This window comes from Hesperophylax consimilis, chromosome 13 (assembly GCF_061612785.1).
Source record: "Hesperophylax consimilis isolate HC1 chromosome 13, BYU_Hcon_1.0, whole genome shotgun sequence".
NCBI lineage: Eukaryota > Metazoa > Arthropoda > Insecta > Trichoptera > Limnephilidae > Hesperophylax > Hesperophylax consimilis.
The window spans coordinates 22,120,407-22,146,936 of NC_142848.1; the positions used below are offsets into that span (position 1 = coordinate 22,120,407).

Here is a 26,530-nt window from a genome sequence, read left to right on the forward strand (position 1 = left end):
AATATTCTCCACTAGCATTCCGGAGGTCGCGGGTTCAAATCCCGGCATGCGCAAGTTAATTTAATATAATTAATATGCGTTGTTCAACAATTAATTAAATACAAATAATAGTTTTGAGTGTATTTATGGCAGGTTTCAAATTGGAGGATACTCTCAGTATCGCTCTAGTGCGAGACCAATAATAACTATTAAGGTTGCTTGAAATAATTTTACACGTGTTTGGTAACCAGATCTGAATATCCAGGTACTTCTTTTCTCCACCTTCCTTTTCCCAATTGCCATCACCTTCAGCATCACAAAATAACCCAATTGGAGATAATTTTTTTAATGATAAAAAATGTTTATAAGACAAGGTATTCGTGCATAGCACAAACGATAACAAACTAAAATACTCGCTTGAAATATCCATACAAATTAAAAGTACCTACTTGTACATATTGAATTATTTGGCGGGTTGAAAATAAGCCGACGTAGCTCAGTGGTCCAGAGCACCTGACAGGACATCAGAAGGTACGGGTTCAATTCCCGTCGGCGGCATTTATTTTTACTCGGGAGATATATTTTTTTTTTTTATATTTCAGGCAAGTAATTAATGCTTATAATCATTTGTTACCAATTGGAGATGTCTTACTGGCTCCAGACGGATTAAGAACAATCATTATCATCTCAGATAAAATTACTAAATTACACATTATCATCTCAGATAAAATTACTAAATTACCCATTATCATCTCAGATAAAATTACTAAATTACACATTATCATCTCAGATAAAATTACTAAATGACATTATAAGGACATACGTAATAGGTACATTAACTATGTATAATTTAGTGTTTAGTATCTTACAACTTATAAAATGTACTGTGAACGTCCAAATAAATAAATTATTAATTTAAGTCCCTTAAGAAATAATATTTAACCAGAATTAACTTAATAAAACTTTGTAAATCATTATGACATTAATTATTGAAAGGGTATCAGTTTTTGAATGAACATGAAATAGAAGGAGACACAGAAATTGAACTGGTTAAACCATTTGTTTTTAGGAAAACGGTTTAAGAAATCTGTAAATTATTCACCGTACAAACTCACAAGAAGATTTATCTGAAATATGTAGAGGGTTGGAAGAAATTTATTGAAAGATTTTTATTGAAAAGTTTTTCAGTAATTTTGGAGCCTACTAACAAGTACCATTGCATAGAATAGTCATAAAACATAAAAATCCATACCTCTTTTTACCATAAAAAATACATAAACCCGTGGCTACCCTACGAGAAGCTGTGGAGATTTTAGACTTCCAAAAACAAATTTGTCGGGAATTCAAAATAATCACTATTTTAAAGGATTTAAGATTTTTAATGAATTACCGACAGATGTTAAAGAAGCTAAGCCTAAATACTATAAAGATTAAGTTTTTGAAGTATTGTAAAGTGTTCTTAACGTAATAGAAATAAGTCGTTAAAAGGTTAATACTGGATATAAAAATGTGATTTTTTTTAAACTAAATAAAAACATAAAAAAAAAAACAAAAAAATGTGTGCTTGCTTAGAGATAGTGATTATTTTAAATAACACAATGGACATCCAACTCCAAGCCGCTTAAACTCTTTACACGTTAAATAATAATAAAAAATGTTTAAATATTAAATAATGGGAGGCAACAGATCATAAAGCCCACATTCCATTGATAGATTTAACCTAGACGAGTAGTTCAGTAACTCACTGGGTTCATTTTTCAAAATTTCTATTTTGACTACCACTTGTTTAAGAATGTGTAATAACTCACCCAGCGAGGCTAGACGTTGTCAAACTCCAATACATTTATTTTAATTTCATTATTTGTATCCCTTGGACTTGGTAATCTGCGCTTATCAATGTCTCATATACTCGTATACCCTTCTGTTATGCTGACTCTTCTGACATGACTCGACTCAAATATTTGATTCACATGGTCGTGCCTGACTCTTTCTACCAATAACTTCCACGTAATATATTATCCTAAGTGTGATAAACAAATAATAGATAATAGTTAACAATATGTCAAATATAAAATTTAATTGCTTAGAACAGGCCAATCATGTACTTCAAATGGAATTGAACTCGCACATTGAAGTCATAACCAAAAAATTACCTGAAACAAGTATTTTTTTAGAACCATTCGTAGTATCCTCAATATAAGCCACATTGAAAAAGTATGTAATGCTTTGAGTCAATCACAAATAAAGTACGGAATAACTGAATTAAGATCTGCTTTGAGTACCCAAGAGAACTGACTGAAAATCAACTTGCAAATGTTATGAATGCAATATAATAGACATCGGGATTATCAATGCAAAACTATTACAGACCTCCCCAGAACAGGTCACCCTAATAAAGAGGACTGTGAAAAGGGTATCATAATCCTTATATATTCCACAATAATATGTTTTATACTTGTTTTATTGCTTACAGTAATTACCACTTAAGCCATAACCATGTTCAAACTTAGCTTAAATAGAAACTAAAAAAATCCATAAACTATTGTTTTAATTTTGTTAATATAATATATCGTAAATATAAAATGAAACAACAGAATTATCACGCACGTCAAATAACAATACGATCAATGCTATTATTCTGTGGTCAGTTGTATAATATGAACTTTATATCACATTTTATGAACTCGAAAAACAGACGTAATCAGGACGGATAAACTACTAACTATGATAATTATTGTTATGTAACCAAATTTGGGTAAATAAAAATATCATGTTATAATAATAAATTGTTGACTCGCCTCGTTCCCCACCCCGCCTATTGAAATTCACTTACCAAAGCAGACCGAAGTGTTTAGTTCTCGATTATTGAAATAAAATTGATTAGCCTCCATTAACCGCCGATTGAATTATTTCTTTCCATCCTGCGGGAAGCGTTTACCGGCTAACGTGGAAGATAATGACTACATGCCTATAACCATTGATTTATAATCTCAAGGTGCGCCCTGTACACTATCATCATAGTAGGCAGTTATCAATATGAGTAATAGAAACAACTTTGCTATATTCAAGCTAGGAAACAAGTCTGTTGTCTCTTCAGTTAGGCACTCCAGGAAAAAATAACTCGTAACTAAAAAAAACTAATATTGATTCTAAATATATATTTTAAAGTTGTATATCATCATTCGTGTAACTCATAATTCGATTAGTAAAAAAAAACACAATAAAAATTCACATGTCTTTGATGTTGTTCGATCACGATCATGGCCGACCAGAGTACCTACGAGCCTGAACCAGCAACCGCCAAATTACAAAGTCAGTACCTAATGTCGCTAAGTAAACTTCACTATTTGAACTAGTCTCCAATCAATCTATTTATTTAATATGCTTGTGATAATACAACCCATTGATCAGCAGTAACAATGAGTACCAACAAAATTCGCAGTTATTTCGTTGCTCGATGGCACTGACTTCATCACTCTTCAAAATTTAAGGCGTTGCCAGGCCTTCTTCCTGATCGTGGAGTATTTGCGGTTAGATTGAGGTTTTCTGATCTTGATTGCTCTCTAATGTACATTTACAAATTGTATATTACTCGTAACTAAGAAAACGATTAATTTTTAATTTAAATATACATTATGAAACAGAACATAAAAACGATATTAGTATATGATATAACCTAATCGAATTCTAATAGCATAGGTCGGTAGTCATCGTTAATAACAATATAATCGGAAAAAACACTTCCTAACTTAATGTCGGAGTTTTTGAATGGTAGAATTAGATAATTATGTGATCTCTTTTAGCTCGATTTAAAAATATGACTGCGAAAACGTAGCCGTAAAGGCCTTCCTAGTATTTTCTAGATCATTGCAATCAACCGGTACAGCACGTCCGTGATACTAATGGAAAGAAAAAAATTAAATTAGGTACGCGTCCATTTATTCCCGGTCAAGTAAGTCTAATTAGAGCAGTTTTTCCTCAGAACCTACACCATATCCGGAGATGTTGTGCGGAATGTTTGTTTACGCAAAATACCACAATACCTATCAAGCCGAGCTGCTGAACTGTGTCGTAAAAACGAGCCATTCTCATATTGGATAGACCTATTGTATTAATCTGGATTCACTTTCATATTCCTACCATTAGGTCAGTAGGTTCCCTAGTATGTATTATTGTAAAAATCATTCTACGGTTTCAGGCTACATTTCTGTTTTAAATAGATTATACACCACTGGTAACTCGCATGCAATGTTAGCTGATGTTTTTAATATGCCTCTATCGAAATGTAAATCTGTACGGATTAAACATTTTAGCAGTGCTTATATGAGATCACTACAAAACGTGCTTATGTTTTTTTGTTTCTTATTTATTTTTTTAAATAATTTTGTACTAATGTTTACTATTTTTTCTTGTTAATTTATATAATCTTATATTTTTCCTTTCTCTATATATTGTACTACGAATTTTAATAACCTTCATATATGTACATGGCACTAAAATCTATATAAGTATTTGTGTTCGTTTGTTTAAAATCTTTAATTACCGAAAGTTCTTGACCAATTTTTTTAATACTTTGACAAAACGTTGCATTCGAATACGCGTGTGTTTTTACATATTATATAGATGTCACCTGTGACGTCATCAATTGTGGCGCTTCTTGTAAAACAACGCCATGTTTTGGACGTATAAGTCCATGTGATATTGTTATTCTGTCTGCACAGACAGACTGAGCTACAGCAACGCTTGGCGGGGTACAGCTAGTAAATAAATAAATATTGTGACGACGCATTAAGCGTAACTCCCGGATGGGCACAGTTTTCATGGGGATCACTTTCCATTAAAATACCGGTAAAACAAACACAGCAATATCACCTTACATAAAGATAGCAATCCGTCTTTCGAAACTTTCGTTTGTTATGACTATATCTAGGTATTGTCTTTTTTTTTTGACATACTTACCTGTGAGGTTGAATGCCAATAAGTTGCTGAGTTTGCAGCATCGCGATAAAACTGTGTGTTATCGGGGATCGTAAAAACCTTCAGAACAAGACAAAAATATCGACCATTTCTAATCTTAACCGACCATATTTCGCAGACTAAATGGCTGAAGTATGCATTAAAGACGATAAAAGGTTCAAATAAGTATTACGCATGTGAAAATATACAAATGAATAATCCGGTGTCTGCTTACAAGGAAATAATCAAGTATTCCAAATCACTAACGTACTCGTATTATAAAAGCGGCCTGGAAAATATTATAATTAAAATTAAAATTTTCTCTAAAATTATAAGTTCTGGAAATACCTACTGCCTTCATCAAACCGTAAATATTGTAAGCAATATATTTTTTCAAATAAAAAATTGTAAAAATTGTTCATAAATGTCACCAATAATTACAATTCTTTTTCCAAACTTACTTCAGATCAGTAGGAACCATAATACTGATTACTAGCGAATTCTGGCGGGATAAAAATGTAGTATCCAACAAGGCCACCGGATCTTGGATCGAAAGCGGAACGTAACAGAGAAATTCAAAGACAGATGAAATGCCGAACGTCGAGTTAAAACAGGACTTCACTATGCTCAGTCAATTAGAATATTGAATTGTTTAGGGAAAGCTATACTTTTTAGTAACTGCCTCTACGTTCTTAGGAAGATAGTTTTTTCCTACTATTTTATGAGAATACAGTATTTTCAATTAACGATACCACATACGCTCTACAAGTTGGATTACGTTAGATTAAGAGAATAATACTTGATGCTCTCGTGAACATGTTGTTCCACTTCTCAAAAACTTGTAGTTTATTTGGGCCTGCAAAATAATGAAGATTTTCTATGCGTAGGTACGAATATTTAAAAACAAAAATTATGACATAAACAATGCGATAACACTGCTTGCTTTGAATAATGTGAAACAATTACTTTTAGTACCTACACACAGTAACTTTTATGTATTATGTTATGTGTTCATATTTTCAATTTTTTTTAATAGGCACATCATTAAAGTTTTACTCTTAAATTTATTTTTAACATATTTATGGTATTTTCATGAAAAATTTAATAGTTTCTTAAATATTTATCTGGAAACAATATATTATTATTTATTTTTTATTTTAAAAATTAAAAAAAAATACTTTTTGGTGATTTTCTCAACTACCATACCAGGATCATGTCCGTATTATGGTAGTCGTACATTATTTATGTAAGAATAACAAAATAATATTTTGTAGAGCAAATAATAAAAGATTATAAAAATTAAAAAAAAATATTATTATAGAAACCATATGAGAATAAAAATATAGGTTATACTTATTGATAAAAAGATATTTTAAGAAAAATAGAAATAAAAATATAGGTTATACTTATTGATAAATAGATACGAAAATAGTCATAAAAATAGGTTTTACTTATTGATAAGAGATATTTTAAGGAAAATAGAAATAAACATATCGGTTATACTTATTGATAAAAAGATATTTTAATGAAAAAATAAATAAAAAACAAAATATTAAAAGTGAGATTAAAAACTGCAAAATTTCACCAATTATTTTATATAATTATAATTTTTAAACACAGTTTAAGATCATGGTGCGTACTTATCTAGAAATTTACCAATTTACGGTCCCATTGTCACATTTTAATTTAGCAGCATAAAAATGGGTGAAAATTTATCGCACAGCCTTTTGCTCTTAAAAGTGTGCAGTGGTTAATGGATCGGCATTCTTCGAGTAAAGCAACTTAGTAGAAGCCTTTTGGATTAAGTGTCATGTGATATTACGAAAGAATTATTGAAGCATTGAAATGCAATTGATCCGTCGTCTCCTCTGCACTCCTGGTATCAGATGTTTCAATATTATTAAATTTGTGTTCGAAGGAAATCATAAGCAAAAAACACCGTTAATTAATTACACTGCATTAATTATAACATAAAATAATAATCATTTTATAATTAATGCAGTGTAATAAAAATCATGCAAAATCAGAATAGTTTTTAATTATTATTTTTTTTTAAATGTTTTTGTATCAAGTTTTAATATTTTATTTTCAACTGAGATGTCGAGACCTTTTTTGTATTCCATCAGTTTTTTCAATCTCATATTATTTCCTTTGAAAATTGTTGATTTTATTTTATCAATTATTTCCGATATTGGCATTTTGTATCTTCTTTTATTATTCAACATTATAAGTATTCATATAAGAGTTTTGCAAGTTTGTACTACAGGGTTTTCCAATAAGAGGTGTTATTTTGAATAGCCCGCTATTTCGGTAGATGTTACTTTTAAAGCTGTCATTTTTCAACATTTGACAAGTAAAAACTACGCCATTAATAAAAATTGAACGATACACGCTTCAACAACGCATTGAAATAATTAAAATTCACTTGAGTGTTTCAAATGCAAATCATCTTGAGTGATGAGGCCCATTTCCACCTCAGTGGCTTCGTCAACAAGCAAAATTGTCGCATCTGGGGCTCGGAAAATCCAAGAATTATTGTTGAAAAGCCTCTCTATCCTCAACGTGTGACTTTTTGGTGCGGTTTATGGTCCGGCGGAGTCATTGAACCTTACTTTTTCGAAAATGAGGCTGGAGCAACAGTTACGGTGAATGAATTGCGCTATCGAGAGATGATTAATGATTTTTTATGGCCGGAATTGAATGGTATTGATCTGGACAACGTTTACTTTCAACAAGACGGCGCTACGTGCCACACAAGCAACGAAACCATTGATCTTTTACGATTGAATATCAAAATAACACCTCTTATTGGAAAACCCTATACTTTGAGAGACATACATTACCGCCGCCCCAGGAACTTTTTTTCATTTTCAAGATTCTTATTTTCTATGAGGCGGAGAATAATTTAAATTTAAAGTTAATATTTTTTAGTTTTTCATACGCGCCTCACAATTTTTACCTCATATGGGGGTTTAAAATGTTACCTGTCTATTATAGATTTACAGGCCTTGAATTTTTTCGGTAGGTAAAAAATTGTTTCCTAAAAAACCCTACTAAAATTGCATCTTTTTGCATGTTCATCAGAACCAGGAACCATTAATTGGATAACCAACACCTCTTCTATAAGTCACCCCAAATTGGTTAGCTACGTTTGGTGACTTAGCAAGAGTGCCCGGGTTCATGTGGCAAGGCTTGCCCGGATGTTGGTGGCAAATGCGTCTGCTCACTAATTGCGTGGCAGGGAGAAATCGTGGGACACTGGTTGAGGGAGACCTTCTGACTTCTCCAACAGGACTCTCTCGGAAAATCGCCTAGCACCGCAGTGGGAGGAATAGATTCATACGTTCGACACTCCTGGACAAACTGACCCCAAGGTTCTCATGTCTTTTTCCTACCTATTGCTTTCTCTCCTTCCTTCCTCAAAAAGAACCCCCACGCAGATTCTCCAAAGATGACATAAGCCCAGAGGGGAATTATTCTCCTAAGGGTATGGAACTAATGTAAAAAAAAAAATATATATATATATATAAAATACCTATCTCCTCTTTTTGACAAAACGTTCCAGTAATGTTGTGGGCATTACGAACTATTTTTTTTTTAATCGTGTGGTTTGTACTTTCTTGTAAGCTTTTTCATGCGAGTGTTTTGTTTTATTTAAAAAATTATATTTGATACATTTGATTACAGATAATTGTCAATAAATACTGGAAATAATAAATTAAATAAATACATTATGACGCTTTCTTTTAATTTATAAAAATTGCTGCGTAGTTTTCGATTGATCCAATACGCAATTTTACATTTGTCCTCTCGGCGCAGCTGAAGAATTCAGGTCTTGGGTTTTATTAGCAGCTACATCGAGATCGAGTGCCATTAAAATATATTATTTATGCATTTTTATTTTATCCTGGAAATATGTTAATGTTTCTTTAATGTGAGGGACGCTAACACAATATAGTTCCAATAAATTTCCCTATTAGTGTTTTCAGCAATAAAATATGTTGATCAGTGTATTCTATGACAAAAAAAAACAAATATTATTTAAGGCGATGCCATACAAAGTAATTCAAAATCATGTGTTTTTGGTTTGAAAACTTGGTCGCCTAGAAATGTTTCAATTGCTTTAATTAAATACTGCGAGTAGAATACATCTTGGCCTTTGAAATAATCGAGTATTTTTTAGATAAGTCTTTTTACAAGCCCAGAAAAAAATAATGTAAAGGCCTATAATAACTGCTTTAAAGTTCAAAATCTCCTACTTACGAACCCATTTTTGGTTATGATTTTATTTTATAATGTGGAAAATTAAGTTATTTATAAAATGATCGAGAAAAAATAAATATTTATTCCTGAACATCCACAAAATAAAATAAAAGGCACTTTTTGGCCATGTTTTTTTCTTGCATAAATCAAAACATGCGGATCGTGTTAAGCGGGAATTTAAACCTTATCGCCAACTACGTAAGGGTTGTTATTGATAGCGGCTAAAAATATTACATCGCCTTAAAGCGACCAGGAACACAGATTTTTCTGGAATCCAAGTGAATAAATGGTTGATTAATTTTACGAGAACCAAGTTTGATATTATGAATGGTAGTAAATTATATTATAAAACTATTTTTTCATGTACTAGTACGTAAGTTCTCGATTTACTGCTATGCAAAGTTTTCAGTCCGCGATATTGAAGTTCGGTTTTGACTCACTTTGCATTTCGTCTGTAAATTTGTTTGTGTGTTCCGTGTACGGTCAATCCTGTCACAATGGTAGCCGTATTTGATAGTACCTTTTTATTCCACCAGAGTGCATAAGCGTTACGACAGTTACTAGCTGCCGGAGTAATCGGAGTAATTTCCAATTCGGAAGGCGGGTTTGGATACCGCCAACCCGGGAACCATTTATTGGACAGCTAATACCTCTGCCACAGGTTACCCCAAGTGGTTCGATACGTTTGGTGATTTAGCAGGGGTGCCCGGCATCATCGGTTGGAGTATGCTCAGCCTACCAGCTGCGTGGCATGTCTGATCGATAGACACTGGTTTGGACAGATCTTTTGACCTCTCCAACTGGTCTGTAGACACATCGCCTCACATTGAGAGTGATATATTCATATGTCCACCACTCATGGACATACTGATCCCTAGATTCCTTTCTAACCCTCATTATTCCTGAACTTGAAACTTCATCTTCCTTCCCTGAACTTCATCTCCTTTTTCCAAAAGATTACAGGTTAAAATATTTTCCTCGGGGCCTCCTGTGTGGGGATATAAAATCAAGGTTTGATGCAATAATTTTATAAACTTAAGTATTTTTATGCGAGCAAGGTAGGGTAAGCAGTGCTTATGTGCCTATATGGAATGCAAGCCTCTGACCACCAGGTATATGAGATGAAACCACTAATAATTTACATCCATAAGCCATCGACCATCAAACGGGGAGCCCCGTATCGAATGACCTGCCATTTGGACGCAGCTTACCCGCGGTCTAACCGATATTTAAAAACCCATAAACAGTCAATTGATATTCTGGGGGTAACCGTAGCAACAACGGAATCGTGATTTAATTTAATTTACAAAGTTCAAGGTTATAAAAACAACATTTATTTATTTTTATTAGCGTCAAACCGTAGTAACTTCCTAAGGTAATGTCCCCAATAAAAGCAGTTTACTGCACACTATAGGCGCTGCTAAAATAAAATTAGCATTCGCAATTTTAGGAATGTTATTAAAAATCTGATAATTGAATGTACATATGGCAAATGCCATTTTAAACGATTTTTCTCTACCGAATGGTGTTTTTTTACCAGGGCGATACTAAGAATATATTATATCGATCCAAGTCTAGCTAGTAAGCATACAAATTCGGATATCGACTAAGTCTTTTACAAGCCTAGTAAATAAATAAAAAAATTAGTTCAACTATTGTTATACTGGTATATATTTCTTTTGAATCACTGCACTTATATTAAGAGGAAGCTACAAGCCAAAATGGGTATTTTCTTGGTATACCTTATAATGTAGGAATAAGCATTAAAATCGCTTGGCAAACGGAGTCTAGAAACGTTCGATTTCAAGCACAAAACTGGTTTTTATTTATTTTGAAACTGTCGCAGATAATCTTAGCTATAAAAGTGTATTTTTAAAAGTTGTTTCCTTTACGCGTTCATACATTTCTATGGCAAAAATATATTTTGTAGTGGTTTACATTTATATTTTTTAGTGAGTAATTTATTATTTTATTTGTTTTATACTCAAGCGAAACTATAGGAAAACCTTCCATTTATCTAAAGAATATTTTTTGGTATTCATAATGTACACCAATTCGTTATAAAGATAAATCAAAATAGTTATTTAGCATTAAGCTTCGCCTTAAAACTGCATCACTTGCAAATAGTGTTTTTGTGTAAACATTAATTGTTCTTTAATTTATTGCTATTATTATTTTGTTTACCACTGTCCGCTTGTAATTGCTTTATTACCGTATTGTAAAAGCCATTTTATGGCGTTTGAATAAATTAATAAATAAATATTTAGCATCAATGAAGCTGATTTCAAACGGAAAGCTGTGCTGCTACTAGTATTCTTGATACCCACCTACTTACAAATATATTTTTACTTACGTTACATTGATTTGATTTGAAAGTAACTTCACGGCACACATGTTCGTGCAATCTTTGTAATGAAAAACACGGTAAAACTAATTCAAATCAAAATGATTTCCTTATAAGACTTTTAAACATATAATTAACATTATCTCAAGATATCTTCAGTTGCAACGAAAATAAATATCAAATCTCTATTAAAAATGTTTTGATACCCCAACTAAACCAAACTACATTAAATGTAATAACATATTGATATAAATGTAATGAAATGGTTGAACCTTGCAATCATACATAAAGATAGTTGCCAATAAAAAATGTGCGGTGAAAAAAATGAAGGCAATGTTGGTAGTTCTTATTCGAAGTATGATACAGTTAAATGTGACCGAAGGGAATAGGGTCCTTTTAGCTCAGTGGTAGAGCGGTGCCCCGGCAAGGCAAGGGTCCCGGGTTCGAGTCCTAGATGTGACCGTATCCTTTCTGATTTTTCTGTTTCAGATTTTCGTTTAGAATTCGCTAATATTGTCTTAAATAATTACATATTGATGTAATGACATACATTATGTGGTATCTCTTGTTAATAATTATATATATATTTTTTTTTATTAATTTCCGGAAACCCGGGCGTTTATTGCAATTACATGATTAATATTACAAATGTGAAAGTAACCCGCCTCACTAGAAGATTTCTGTTCTAAGGCGGGTACATATATTTGCTTGCACATACACATACATTTATACAAATATATACATAGGTATATCAATATATACATGGAGCATTCCATATATAGTTACATACATATATAGTTTAAAAAAAAAACAGGAGTTTCGTAGGAACTTTAAATTTACAAAATCTAAATCTAAATCTCATAATAATAACATATCAAAAAATAGTTTTAAACAACAGTATTAGGTATTGATAAACTAGGCATGCGTAAAACATAAGCAGTTTTAATAAGAAAGAGTAAATCACTATAAATGTAAATAACACATGTTTGTAAATAAGGAACGAGAATTAGACTAAGAAGGGATTGCTAGAAATTTGCTGATGCATGCTCTTTTTTTATGTAGTAACCATGTGTTGAAATGTTTAAGTAAACTGTTTGAGTGTTTATGAGTGTTGCAGTAAGTGTTTTTTTTTACCTGTTAATTGTCATAAATACACCATTTTATTATTAAATACGTAATGTATTAGTATAATCGGTTTCTCAGTTAAGTAAATTGCAGATGTGTAAACCAACCACACTGTAAACTGTGGTTTTCCCTAAAATAAAATAGATAAGTATACAATTTTATTTATATAATTCTGTTTTATAAATGGAAAATATTCTGTTCTTTAAATAATAAATTGATTTGAATTGCAATCCACTCGTCTCGTTAGGAAGTTACTTGTTTTTCCCGTTCCAAGAATTAGCGGAGAATGCAATCAACAAGTGCAGTCGTCCTGATTATCATTCTGATGCATATGCAAAGGAATCACGTGCACCCCGCTGACTTCCATCATACAATCTGATGGATCGTCGAGATCATTGCAAATATAAACAAGCCCGTCGATAATGTCGGGGAGAATGAGAAATTAATTCTCTTTAAAAGATTGTCAGCCTCCGTAGTCGAGGGGTAAGGCTCTCAACTACGAATCCAGAGGCCTCGGTTCGAATCCCGGTGTTTTTATTATTACGTTATTATTGCGTATTTCACATTATAATCATACATTGTATATTTGCGGGATGTTTCAGAGCTTCGATGAAAGACCACCATTCAGAATCGAAACATTGTTTGAAATGGGTTTAGCCGTGTTTGGTGACCAGATCTGAACAGCTATGTAGGTTTTCAGATTCTCACATAAAAAAACAGCAAAACCAAAAACCAATCCCTTTCAAATTTTCATTATAAATCTGATTAGGTTTAATGTGCTCTTCAATGAAAATAAATAAATTCGTGTTATAAGGCTTGATGTTTTGAATGAATTTGTGTATTTAGGAAGCATGTTTACGAGAGATGGGAAGGCTGACAGAGATATTGAAAGAATAGTAAATGCAGGTAACTCCATTAATGGAGGACTGAACGCAGTTGGCGCTAACAAAAAATTGTCCAAAGAAGCGAAGTTAGCAGTCCACAATGGAGTGCTGGTACCTACCCTGATGTATGGAAGTGATGCATGGAACTGGCAAAGAAAGGATGAAAGTAGATTGAATGCTGTTGAAATGAGATCCCTGAGGCGTATGTGTGGTAAAACCATGTATGATCGTGTGAGGAATGTGGATATCTGCAAAGAGTGCTAGGCTGATGTAAGCGTAATGAGTAAGATCAAGAAAGGGACGCTTAGATGGTTTGGGCATGCAGAGCGAATGAGCGAAGAAAGGAGTGTAAGGAGAATATACGACGCAAATGTGAATGGTAGCAGAAGTCGGGGACGCCCGAGGAAGACATGGCACGACCAAGTGAATCAGATACTTGAGTCGGGCCATGTCAAGAGGCAGAACAATAGAAGAGTATGTATGAGACGATGTATGAATGTGAATGAGGCAAGGAGTGTGTGCCAAGACCGAGTTGTTTGGCGGTCCGTCCTCTCTGCCTACCCCTGCGGGGAAACGGCGTGATGGTTAGTTAGTTAGTTAGTTATGTTTTGAATCAGATTAAAATGTACATAACACTTCTAACCTTTTTTTTTATATAAAAAATTTTTAAAAATATTTTTCATCACCGATCACATTTTGCTTCTTACTTCCTACACCTTTTCATCTTACAACATGCTACGATATTAATGATGCCATTCTTTATTCTGGAATAAACTGTGCAAAAGGCTGTTGAAATTATTGTGTGGTACCTATTCACAAGAAAAATAAAAATAAATTAGCAATGTGATTTACCTTTATTTGTACCTTAATAATTACATACAGTCGTCGCCGTTACTTGTTCTAGATACCACACGCGAGTACAGATATTCTTACACAACATATCATGACATAAGGATAGCGACTGTAATCAAATTTGTAATTATATAAATTTTCAATTTGTTCTAGTGCCCTCTTCTACTGGAGGTTGGCTTCCATCAGTGCAATCATCAACCTACGGACTGCGACCCGGTACAACACTGCGTAATGTATTTCTACCAGTCACGTAAATTACGATGTCAAAGGTGTGATGACATTATTTGGTGTCAGTCTATTTCCTAAAATGTAGAGAATGACCCATATTAAATATCTCATATCAATAATTGTTCAGAGCGTACAACGTTTTTCTTGTTTACCGACGCTTTGAAACTACAAACAAACAAATGAATAAATATGATTTTGCACTTTAAGCGCCTTGTTTTCTGACATTACAAGATGGCCTGTTTGTCCAACGGAGCGGACACGACTGGCAGGTGAAATCCGAGTCGATTCGTAAAAAAAGGACGAAACCGACATCCTCTACCTTCCTCTTCGCTTAATTGATCGTTAAAATACCTACACGAATATATTCGGCCATGCGTTCTTAAATCTGAAAAAAGTTTGTATTATAAAATGGCTATGGAGTCCGGCTTTTCGACGTTTTAATGACTCAGACATTGCTGAAATTGTTTAGTGTAATTCGACCTGTGATATCGTTTTACAAAAACCTCTCAAAGATGCATTCGGATAATATATTATCCTGATATCTAACCTACATCCACCTGTTGTAAAAGTAGGTAAGTGGAATATGATATGATCTAATGAATTGTAATTGTAGGTAACAAAGATTAAATTAATATAGCAGATGATGGTGCTCAATATATTTACAAAATAGAATGTGTTTTGATCAAAGGCGGTATATCCTAAAAAAATATTCTAGTAATTTTGTTATTATTTCTTATGAAATTTATGTTTCGCAATCTTTCAATGTTGCAAATTTTCAAAAGCACTGAAATATTTAACAGTGTTTTATTCAGTAGGTAATTCAGTTCCCTTCTAGTTTAAAATCAGTTATTTTCTCAATTTTGCCTATTAGTAGATTCATGTGTCAATTCAGATTTAGAAGTCAATTCTTTTCTTCAATTGACTTAGCTTCACTCCGTTTTGCGCCACGCTCCCCGAGATTGTTTACATGACAAATTGTGTACGTGTCCCCCAACGTGAATACAGTATCTGTACAGACTCATGATAGTCTCGTAAAAGAATGGTTGTAGAAAAGATCTTCCATTGAATTTCAGATGATGTTAAACTTTTACAAGAGGTTGGTCGCTAGTGTGAATACAGTTATGAACGTAACCCTACTGCAACAACACGGGAAATATACTGGCTGTCGAAAACACAAAAAAAATGTAACAACCTATTTTACAGAATAAAGAAAAAAAAAAGTGGGTGTGTCAAGCCTACGCAAGACAGAAGTGAAACTTCTAGTTTCAGCTGATGCTTGGCGTGGCGCAGTTCGCTGGTGTCTGAGAGAGAGGAAAGAAGAGAAGAGAGAGAACGTTCGTGAGCGGCTCCCCCACCTCAACAAGGTTTCACTTCAAAAATGCCACAGCCGAGAATCGAACCTCGCTTAACTGATTGAAAGCCAACCACGCTGAGCACCAACTGTAAGCAAAGCCGCATAAATTGATTATATTATGTAGGTTCTGAAAATATGAGAGCTTGTTATGTTTTATAATGTTACCTACATCACACCCAAAATATAATATATTTTTAAAAATAATGTACAATGTACAGAAATAGAATCCCACACAAGATCGCGTAGTGCGCTCTAGCGAACGGATATTTTATCAGAGGGAGATAGTTTTAATTTTTTTTTCTGTAAATTATTACATATTATCAAAATAAATAAATTAATTAAATAAATGTAATACAATTATCATAATATACGGATTAGATAATAATTTTAATCCAACACAATAACGCAAAGCGCGCTCTAGCGGAGTAATGTTTTATCACAGTGAGATAAGTGTTTTTATTATTTTGCAATATTATTTTCTTTTAAAAAATGTTCTGACCTACTAAAAAATAAGATATTGAATGAAAAAGGCGTTAAAAACAAAAAAATAATGTGCGATGGCCGAGAATCGAACTCGGATCAACTGCTTGGAAGGCAACTATGCTGACCATTACACCACCAACGCCAGTTGTCGGGATGAGCTAAGAAGCATTTATATGTTACTTCAAAACTTTGACTAGATCAAATGAACTTTAATCGGTGGTGGGGGTACCCGCATTTTCGTTTCGGTCATGAGTCGGTTTTACTCCGGTCCTCGAAATTGCATGACGCGCGTAAAGAAGTTTCACTTCAAAAATTGAAATGCATAAAACATTTCTTCCACGTTTGTATAAATGATTTTGGAACTCCACAGAAATCAATGTGATGTTTGAGTGATTGATTTTACTTTTTTTTAAAATTATTCTGAAATGTGGGAACTGGAGAGGCTAGTCCAATTTCACATATCTCCTAACCATAAGGTATAGGTTATACGTTTTTGCAAATTTACGTATAACATACAATAGTGAAAATGTATAAAAATCAAATTGTACCTAAGCAACAAGTCACAATAAAACAAAAATAAAAATATAAAATGAAATAAAATAGCTAATTGCAATTCATAAAAACGGCATTGTTAGAGTATAAATTATCCACACATTATTATTAAAGTAAGGGTAGGAAGTTCATTCAATTTAAATAGTTCAAATTTCGGATTTAGTTCATTCTAGCTCATTGGTAGGTGGTAGGTATATATACTGTTTATAATTATGCATTGAATATTTGCTACTGTAATACAGGATTTTCCAATAAGAGGTGTTATTTTGATATTCAATTGTAAAAGATCAATGGTTTTGTTGCTTGTGTGGCATGTAGCGCCGTCTTGTTGAAAGCAAACGTTGTCCAGATTAATACCATCCAATTTCGGCCATAAAAAATCATTAATCATCTCTCGATAGCGCAAATCATTCACCGTAACTATTGCTCTAGCCTCATTTTCGAAAAAGTAAAGTCCAATGAATCCGCCGGACCATAAACTGCACCAAACAGTACACGTTGAAGATAGAAAGGTTTTTCAACAATAACTCTTGGGTTTTCCGAGCCCCAGATGCGAAAATTTTGGTTGTTGAAGAAGCCACCGAGGTGGAAATGGGCCTTATCACTTAAGTTGATTTGCATTTGATTCACTCAAGTGAATTTTAATAATTTCAATGCGTTGTTGAAGCGTGTATCGTTCCATTTTTATGAATAACGTAGTTTTTACTTGTCAAATGTCAAAAAATGACAGCTTCAAAAGTAACATCTACCAAAATAGCGGGCTATTCAAAATATCACCTTTTATTGGAAAACCCTGTATTACACATAGGCAATTAGGAACGTACTCGTAGTATTATACAAAAAATACTTACTGCAGGAAATTAACGTTCAGTTGCATTGTAAATACAGGATGTGCGCTTTGGACCCAAATTTAAACTCAGCGGCCGCTCAGTTTTATTGGTAGTTCATTAGTTGCCTTGAGTAGATTACGGCGGTTTACATTGACAATATTATAACGCTGCTCTGATGCAAATTATTTAAATTGAATTTAATTCGAGGTAAGTCACCTCACCTTGAATTAAATTCATTTCATAGATATTTTTGATAACTTATCAATGCTAAGCACTAGTAATTTTATTTCATAGTGTCACAAAAATTGCTCTTATTTTATAACGACTCCGTGGCGCAACGGTAGCGCGTCTGACTCCAGATCAGAAGGTTGCGTGTTCAAATCACGTCGGGGTCACAGATCAAATATTTTTTGAATATTTATTTTAATTTCAAATCAAATTTATAATTGATTAATCATCAAATTTTTGTATTACCCAGGATTGTAAATTTTTGTTTTTTAATTGAATTTTTGGTACCGATTTTATGAGAGATTTAATAAATAATTTATTAATCGATTTTTTAAATATTATATTTGTATTAACATCTGATACCAATGTTGACGTATTGCCCATCTCACTAGGTGTAAACTAGAAGATTGGTGTAAACTAGTAGATTGGTGTAAACTAGAAGATTGGTGTAAACTAGAAGATTGGTGTAAACTAGAAGATTGGTGTAAACTAGAAGATTGTTGTAAACTAGAAGATTGGTGTAAACTAGAAGATTGGTGTAAACTAGAAGATTGGTGTAAACTAGAAGATTGGTGTAAACTAGAAGATTGGTGTAAACTAGGAGATTGGTGTAAACGAGAAGATTGGTGTAAACGAGAAGATTGGTGTAAAATATAAGATTGGTGTAAACTAGAATATTGGTGTAAACTAGAAGATTGGTGTAAACTAGAAGATTGGTGTAAACTAGAAGATTGGTGTAAACTAGAAGATTGGTGAAAACTAGAAAATTGGTGTAAACTAGAAGATTGGTGTAAACAACATTATTATTTTAAATACATCTATTTGAATTTCGATTTTGAATGAACGAATGCAAATCTTGGAAGTGAAAATTTACCCACTCCCGAAATCCGATCGAGTTGAAACTCAGCAGATAGACTCGTTGTCAACGACAAATTATAGTATCTTTTGGCAGCAATCACGTACACATATGCGGACACACACGCATTTCTCTGAAATTGGATAACATTACAGTAGTTAATATACGTTTGGCTCAGGTGTTCGCGATAACTCCAGTCCCTGGGGTGGATGGTTCGATCCTCAATCAAACCAATTTTAAAAATTAAAATTTCTTTGCACTTAAGAGCCAGTCTCTGGGGAGGAATGTTAAATCCTCAGTCAAATTGAAAAAATCTTTTTAAATATTTACTTCTATAGAGATAAAAATACAAATGTTCGTTTGTTCAAAATCTTAATTCTCCGCGAAAATGCTTCACCGATTGCTTTAAAATTTTGTCACAACATTGCAGACTGAGCCACAGAAATGCGTGGCGGAGTACAGCTAGCCTATTTTATGTTGATTTTTAAAAATAGACTACATTACTGGCTAACTTAATAATCATGTTATTTTCTCGCAGGAGTAGATTAAAATGCCATACAAACCTTTATTAACAGACTCTTTTGCTTCAAAATATCTTGTTCCATACATCTTATATTACTTACCCTCGTGTTATACCGAATTCCGACAACTATGTTGAACTGTAAATCATGTAATTTTCCTTCTTTTCTGTATTGAAAAAATGTGAACAAATTGCGGATTACCTACTTTGTATGTTTTATAATCTAAAACTAATTTTAAAAGTCATACTTTTCTATACATAAGAAAAAACACATGTCAAAAAAGTAATATAATTACATTTAAAATAAGCATGTCATTTTTTTAAATTGGAAAATAGCAGTTATAATATTTTATAATTTATGGTAAAATATGTAAAAATTACTCATCAATAAGAGATATTCTCTGATTTATCTTATTTTTTAATGATAAACTAATATTTATAAGACAAGGTTTCTTATGCTAAGCACAAAAGATTACAAATTATTTTAAGCAATAATTAGTCGCCTGATAAAATATAATAAGTAGTAATCGTTGATTGAAGTACTAGTACATTTTGAATTATTTGGCGTGTTGAAAATAAGCCGACGTAGCTCAGTGGTCCAGAGCACCTGACCGGACATCAGAGGGTGCAGGTTCAATTCTCGTCGGCGGCATTTATTTTTATTCGGTAGATATTTTCAATTTGTATGGATATTTCAGGCGACTAATTAATGCTTATAATAATTTGTTATCCTGATGCATCTTAATTTAGTGAATATAAAGAGAAAATAGTTTCATTAGCCTATAAGAATGCGATGGTGGAGGGAGGGGGAGGGAGGGGGAGGGGATAGTTTCTAGTCTGTGTTGAGTAATTTGTGTTGTGTGAATGTTTTTATTTTATTTTAGATTTGAAAATGTGAGGTGCTGTATTAAATAAGTCGAATTCACTTGAGTTATTGTTGCATTGATGGGTATTTAATGCATGAGTTGCCTGATGCGCAGTAATTCTTTCAAGTAGTTCCGAGCATTCTATCGTAGAGGTGGCCATTTTTTGTAGTAGGTACGCCCTGGAATTCTGTGTATGTAAGCATAATGTAGTTAAGTACTTACGTTATAAAAATATATTTTTATTATTAGCAATAATTAGTCGCTTGAAATATTAATACAAATCTGATAGTATTAATACTCCAACGTCTGGACGGTGTAGGCCCTCTGATTGGTCAAATTTAAATTGTCTGTTTCGGTTAAATTCCGCTAACTTGAAAATTAACACGATTTGAAAATTAAGACACGATTTGAAAATTAAGACACGATGCTCGTATAATTTTTGGATAATATCGAAGAAAATATGTTTTAGAAAGTTCACAATCCATTGGATTAATTACATTACAGTAAAAATTATCCACAATTACGTATTGAAATTTGACGTTTATCATTATTCACGCGAAAGACACATTGTTCAGTGCTGCCAGCGTATATCGATTTCAAATCAATGCAAAAAGCCTTTATAGCCAGTTAGTGTCAAGCAATGTACAATGTCAGTGTAATTTTTTAAAGTTATATATTAGGGTGTCCCAGGACATAAGGAAGAATTTTTTTTTCATGAATTTTAATATGCATACCCTCTTATTTTATTCCATTTGATCCCAATAACTCATATAATAAATATTATTTTGATTAAACACCGGCAACCCGTGCCGACTTGATGCCAAACATATGGTACAGAGTTAATATGGAAGGATTTTCAACTTTCATTTTTGTCGGATAAATAAAATTTAAAAATGCACAAATGTTCAATTATGTAGTGTTTTATATTTAAAAATGGTTTATTGATTAAATTTTTTCTTCATAGTTTGTTTTTTAGAGTCAGGATAAATCTTCCGGTGGTCCTGAATTATTTTTGTTTCCTCGTGAGATTAAGCCATGAAAATCTTGCATTAACTTAACAGTTATTTCAGTTGTATCATTCACTACTTTCAGCGGCGACACTTTCTTTCTGACTTCTTGATACGAAGCATTATTTGACAACATCGTAAGGAATTCGTTAAGAAAACTGGCATCTGTTTTCAGATGATCAAACAAATACTTGCTCTTGACTGAAATGAAGTCGAAAATATTTTCCTCTGAAAAAAGTCACTAAATTATGATATGAAAAAAAACCTCAATATAAAACATAATTTAAACTATTTAATAAACTTACCATACAATTTACCATGAAGATCTTCCTTCGATGGGATGTAACGTTTGTCATGGGTTGATAAATTATTTTTTTTTGATATTTCGAGCATTTTTATTGTAGTTGTTTGATCCACAGCGTCGTCAAACAGCGATAAAATAGATTCTTCATCGATCAAATACCATAACTGCTTACTGAACAGAAATAAAGCTGCCATTGAGATGTTTTCATCAATTTTTTCTTAAGCCTTCATCGATTTCAAAAATTACAAGTCCTGGTAAGGTGCTTTAACTGCTATAATACATTGTAACCATGGCTTGACATAGGATGTTACTATGAACAGGCAAACGTCTAAAAGTGCCGCCTTATCCTTACCGGTAATTTTAAATTGCGCACAAATTAATGATATTTTCAAGGAATAAAGCCCCTTTGCCATCCATCGAGCACCTGGAGGCCGAATTCTAAAACTTCTAAAACTATCACACAGAGCTCTAAAAACTCTCAATAGTCATCTCCAAGTATTTTTGTTGTCAGTGCAGTACGGTAAAAGTCAAGCAAATTATCGATTTCGGAAGCGGTTAGGTGCAAGGTGAGATTTTCTCTGTAGCACTGAATTTTATCGGGATCAACATTTTTACAGTTATCTTGAAATTTTTTGAAGAGTGGTATGTCAGGGCTTGTAGTCACTTGACTGATTTTAACTTCAAACACAGCTTTTAATACCAACTATGGCTATATTTTTGTATATATTGACAGTTAAATTCACTTTCCGGATATTGTAGAACAAAACTTCAAGAACTTGTCCATTAGATGGCAGTTTAGAACCCGATATTTGGTGTTTTACGACTCCTATTAAAAATATACTCTTTTTAGAAGTGCGTAAATCTAACAACATCTTGCCTGAACGAGTGATTTTCGTTTACTAACAAAATAGCAAGTTACTACAAGCTCATCAACACGTTTGCTCGCTGGCGTCTTAATGTACAAGTACTGACATCTTTCGATGCAAGTCGGCACGGGTTGCAGTTGTCCAAAGAAAACGATTTTTTTTTTATAAGTGTTTTGTCGTTATTAAAAAAAAATTAGAGGGTATGCGTTCAAAAATAACAACTTTAATTTTTTTGGGACACCCTATTATATATATATATATATATATATATACAAATATATAATTATAAATATAATATATTATAATAAATCCACCATTAAAAAGCCGGCTGCTAAAATAACCAGTTCCACTCGATACTTAAATACGTAATTAATTATTTTTTGATATTACAACACCGACCCCATGCGCCACCATGCGCTGTCAATGTTTGATATGTGTCCATATGTGATAATTATAGAATTATTGACGTGATAACCAAGAAATTTGTTTACTAACTACCTGTGAATCGCTAAAAAGAAATATTTTGTTTTCAGATTATTATTTCAATTTAATTACTATGGCTAAAAGGAATGTGGACAATATTTTACCAGAATTGGTCGAATTTCGGAATGTTCGAATGAGAGGGAAATTTACCAAGCGAAGCGATAGTAGTGTATTCTTGAAGTGTGCTCAATAATCCTAATTATGTGCTTCTAGAACAGAATTATTTCGGCGTCATATCAAAAGAGTGTCATATAAAAAGGTAAACTGTTACATTCTTGCTGTCATACTGGAAAAATAATACCACAAATTTTAGCTTATTATCCAGCACCGAATTATTGACAGGAGATTGTAGTCAATCTAAAAACTTTAGGAATTTTATTTGTCAATACAAGAGTGCTAATAGATTTGCCTCATTTGAAGCGCAAATAGCTAATATCCCAGGTAATGGTCCATATTGTTTAAAAATTTCTGGTTAGGTTTATCATCTCACTTCCAGAAGTATACAAGTTGCAGGTGAAATACCTTCCTATGCTCAGCTTTATCTATACGATCCTGATGAGGCTGTTAGAGTGCGTATGAGTCATCCATCTAATGCCGATTGCTATAAAAATATAATGCAAATAATTGATAGTGAAATACGCCAAATAAGCCCTCATCAGTATAAGAAACTAAAAGAATCTGTCGAGGAAGAAGAAATACGCATTGCGGCTGAGGGTGGGCAGGTGAGAGATATACGTCTATTATTTACACGTTCATCAGAGGTAAAATGCTCCAACCAGTTCTCACGATATCGCCATGGTATACGTAGCAGACAGACGGGAATTTGCCATCGGGTATAGATATCGCTGTTTAACCTAAAAATGTTAAGGACTTCAAAGGATGGCAACTTTATCAAAGCATTTAGATCCTATGGTTTTCCCACTACTATTTCCATCAGGTGAATGTGGTTGGACCCCCGGCTTTAAGCATCATGCTGATTTCTGTACTGCTCAATGTCATACTGTAACTGCTATGTAGTTTTATGCAAGTAAATTAGCAGTGCGAAGAAACATATTTAATCCAATCCATTATGCGGGTAAACTTTTTCAACAGTATTTAATTCATGCTTACATTATTTATCTATTATCATTATTTATGAATCTGGTCGCCTAGATTACATTAGGAAAAACCAACGACACCTCAGAGTGGAATGCTATCAAGGTTTGCAAAACCATGTAAGAAATTTAGCCACTGATAGAGGAGTATGTGCAGGTAATACAGTCATTCTTCCATCTTCATTTACTGGTGGACCACGCCATGTGAATAAACTTTGTCAAGTTTCAATGGCTATGGTACGTAAATTTGGTCGTCCTGTCGCCGTCATAACTTTTACATGCAATCCCAAATGGCCAGAAATACCAACCGAATTGGAACATTATCAATCGGCCGCGGACAGGCCTGATATAGTAGCCAAGGTTTTCCATCTAAAAGTCAAGGAATTTATTCATGATATGACTGAGAAACATGTTTTTGGAAAGGTAATTTGTTGGGTGTAGACAATTGAACAGCAAAAAAGAGGACTACCTCATCTACATGGTGTGTTTACACTTTGCAGCGAAGATAAGTTGTATACAGCTTCTGATATTGATAATGCCGTATCTGCAAAACTACCCCATCCGAAGAATTCGGCTTTGTACCGTATTATTTAAAAAAATAACATTCATGGACCATGTGGCGTACTTAATCCAAGGTCAGTCTGCATGGTAGACGGTAAGTGCTCTAAAAAATTCCCCAAATCATTTAAAGATGCTACTGATAATAATTCCGCAGGCTACCCAGATTACAGGAGACGTGATAATTTTTCTGAAAATCACGTTATTCGGGATATACGTATCGACAATCGATTTGTTGTTCCATATAATGCATTCCTTAGCAAAAAATATGATGCTCATATTAATGTTAAAATTTGTTCCTCTTTGGATAGTATTTATTTATCTATACATGATCAATCTCACTCAATTTTACTTCTGGCTTTACATTTACCCGACAGCCAATCTGTTTATTTTGTCTCTACAAAATAAACCTGTTCCTCCCTCCCCTCTGGGCGGGAGGAACAGGCTCTCAGGGAAGCATCTACAAGGAACACTTCTTTAACAGCGTGGTTCCAATTTAATCTTCAAGATATTGAGGGACGCTCTATTCTCTATCAAGATGTACCAAATAACTATGTCTTTACAGCTGGTAAAAAGTGGACGAGGCGACAGCGGGGAGGCGGAAACATCATTGGATGAATACCTTCAATTTCTCCTAGAAATATAGAACTGTATCATTTACGGCTGATTCTTATAAAGGTGGCTGGAGCTACATCCTTTGAATCTTTGCGAACTGTTGATGGCAATTTACTATGTAGCTACTTTTCATGATGCGGCGCGTGAACTGAAGCTCATTGATGACATACGAGAATGGTCGCAGTATGACGGAGGCTTCATTGTATTTGACGCCTAAAATTCTTAGACATCTATTTGTTTTAATTTTAATACAATGTATCCCTTCGATCTTCGGCTGAAGATTTTTTTCATCATGGTGTTGCTGAAGAAACAGCTATTAATCTTTGTCTTTTAAACATACAGGATATTCTCATGAAGGAGAATTCATCTTGCAGAATGCAGGGCTTACCTGAACCTGATGAAAGTTGCAGTTTTGGACAAGTATCTGATTTTAATGTAATTTTTGAAAACACTTTAGGTGAATTGATGGCTGCCAAACTCAATGACGTACAACTTCAAGCATATAATTCTATTTTGAATAAGTTTTTTTCACATGAAAATGATGACAATAAATTTTTCTTCATTGATGGCCCAGGCGAAACAGGGAAAACATACCTTTACTAAACTTTAATTCACACTCTAAGACGAAAAGGTAAAAGAGTTTTATCAGTCGCTTGGACAGGCATTGCAGCACTCTTGCTTCCAGGTGGGGTAACGTGTCATACTGCTTTTAATTTACCCCTCAATTTACAGGACAATACAACATGTAAGGTCACATCAAAGAATCGGAAAATTATAACGGAAGCAGATATTATAATATGGGATGAAGCACCGATGGCCCCAGGTGTAGCTTTAGAAGTAATTGAGCGTACTATACGTGATATCACGGGAAGTGATTCTGTCTTTGGTAACAAAGTTATTGTTTTGGGCGGAGACTTTCGTCAGATCCTTCCAGTGTGTCAACGTGCTTCACGAGGACAATTAATTGCCGCTTGCATAAAAGCAGCACACTTTGGTACCATTTCAAAACTTTTCAATTAAAAACAAATGTCAGAGCTTTAGAAAGTGAAAATATATTTTCTAAATGGCTTTTGGACTTGGAAGATGGCAAACTTCCTTTTGTAGAAGGAACATTAGAGTCATCTGTGCTTATTCCCAATGTAAATATTTGTCAAGATTCACTATATATACGGTGAGACACATACAACTGCTGATGCCTTAGGGTTGAGTCAACGTACCATATTGTGCCCTAAAAATAGTCATGTTTATGCAATCAATGAGGATGTACTTCAACGGAAAGCGCC

General features: G+C 33.4%; 1 non-coding gene across 1 annotated transcript; it reads left to right on the forward strand.

Moving 5' to 3' along the window:
- The first annotated feature begins 18,173 nt into the window (after window positions 1-18,173).
- TRNAW-CCA (transfer RNA tryptophan (anticodon CCA)) lies at window positions 18,174-18,245 on the forward strand. The gene has a single exon. It is a non-coding gene; the product is annotated as a tRNA-Trp (tRNA).
- The last annotated feature ends 8,285 nt before the right edge of the window (window positions 18,246-26,530 follow it).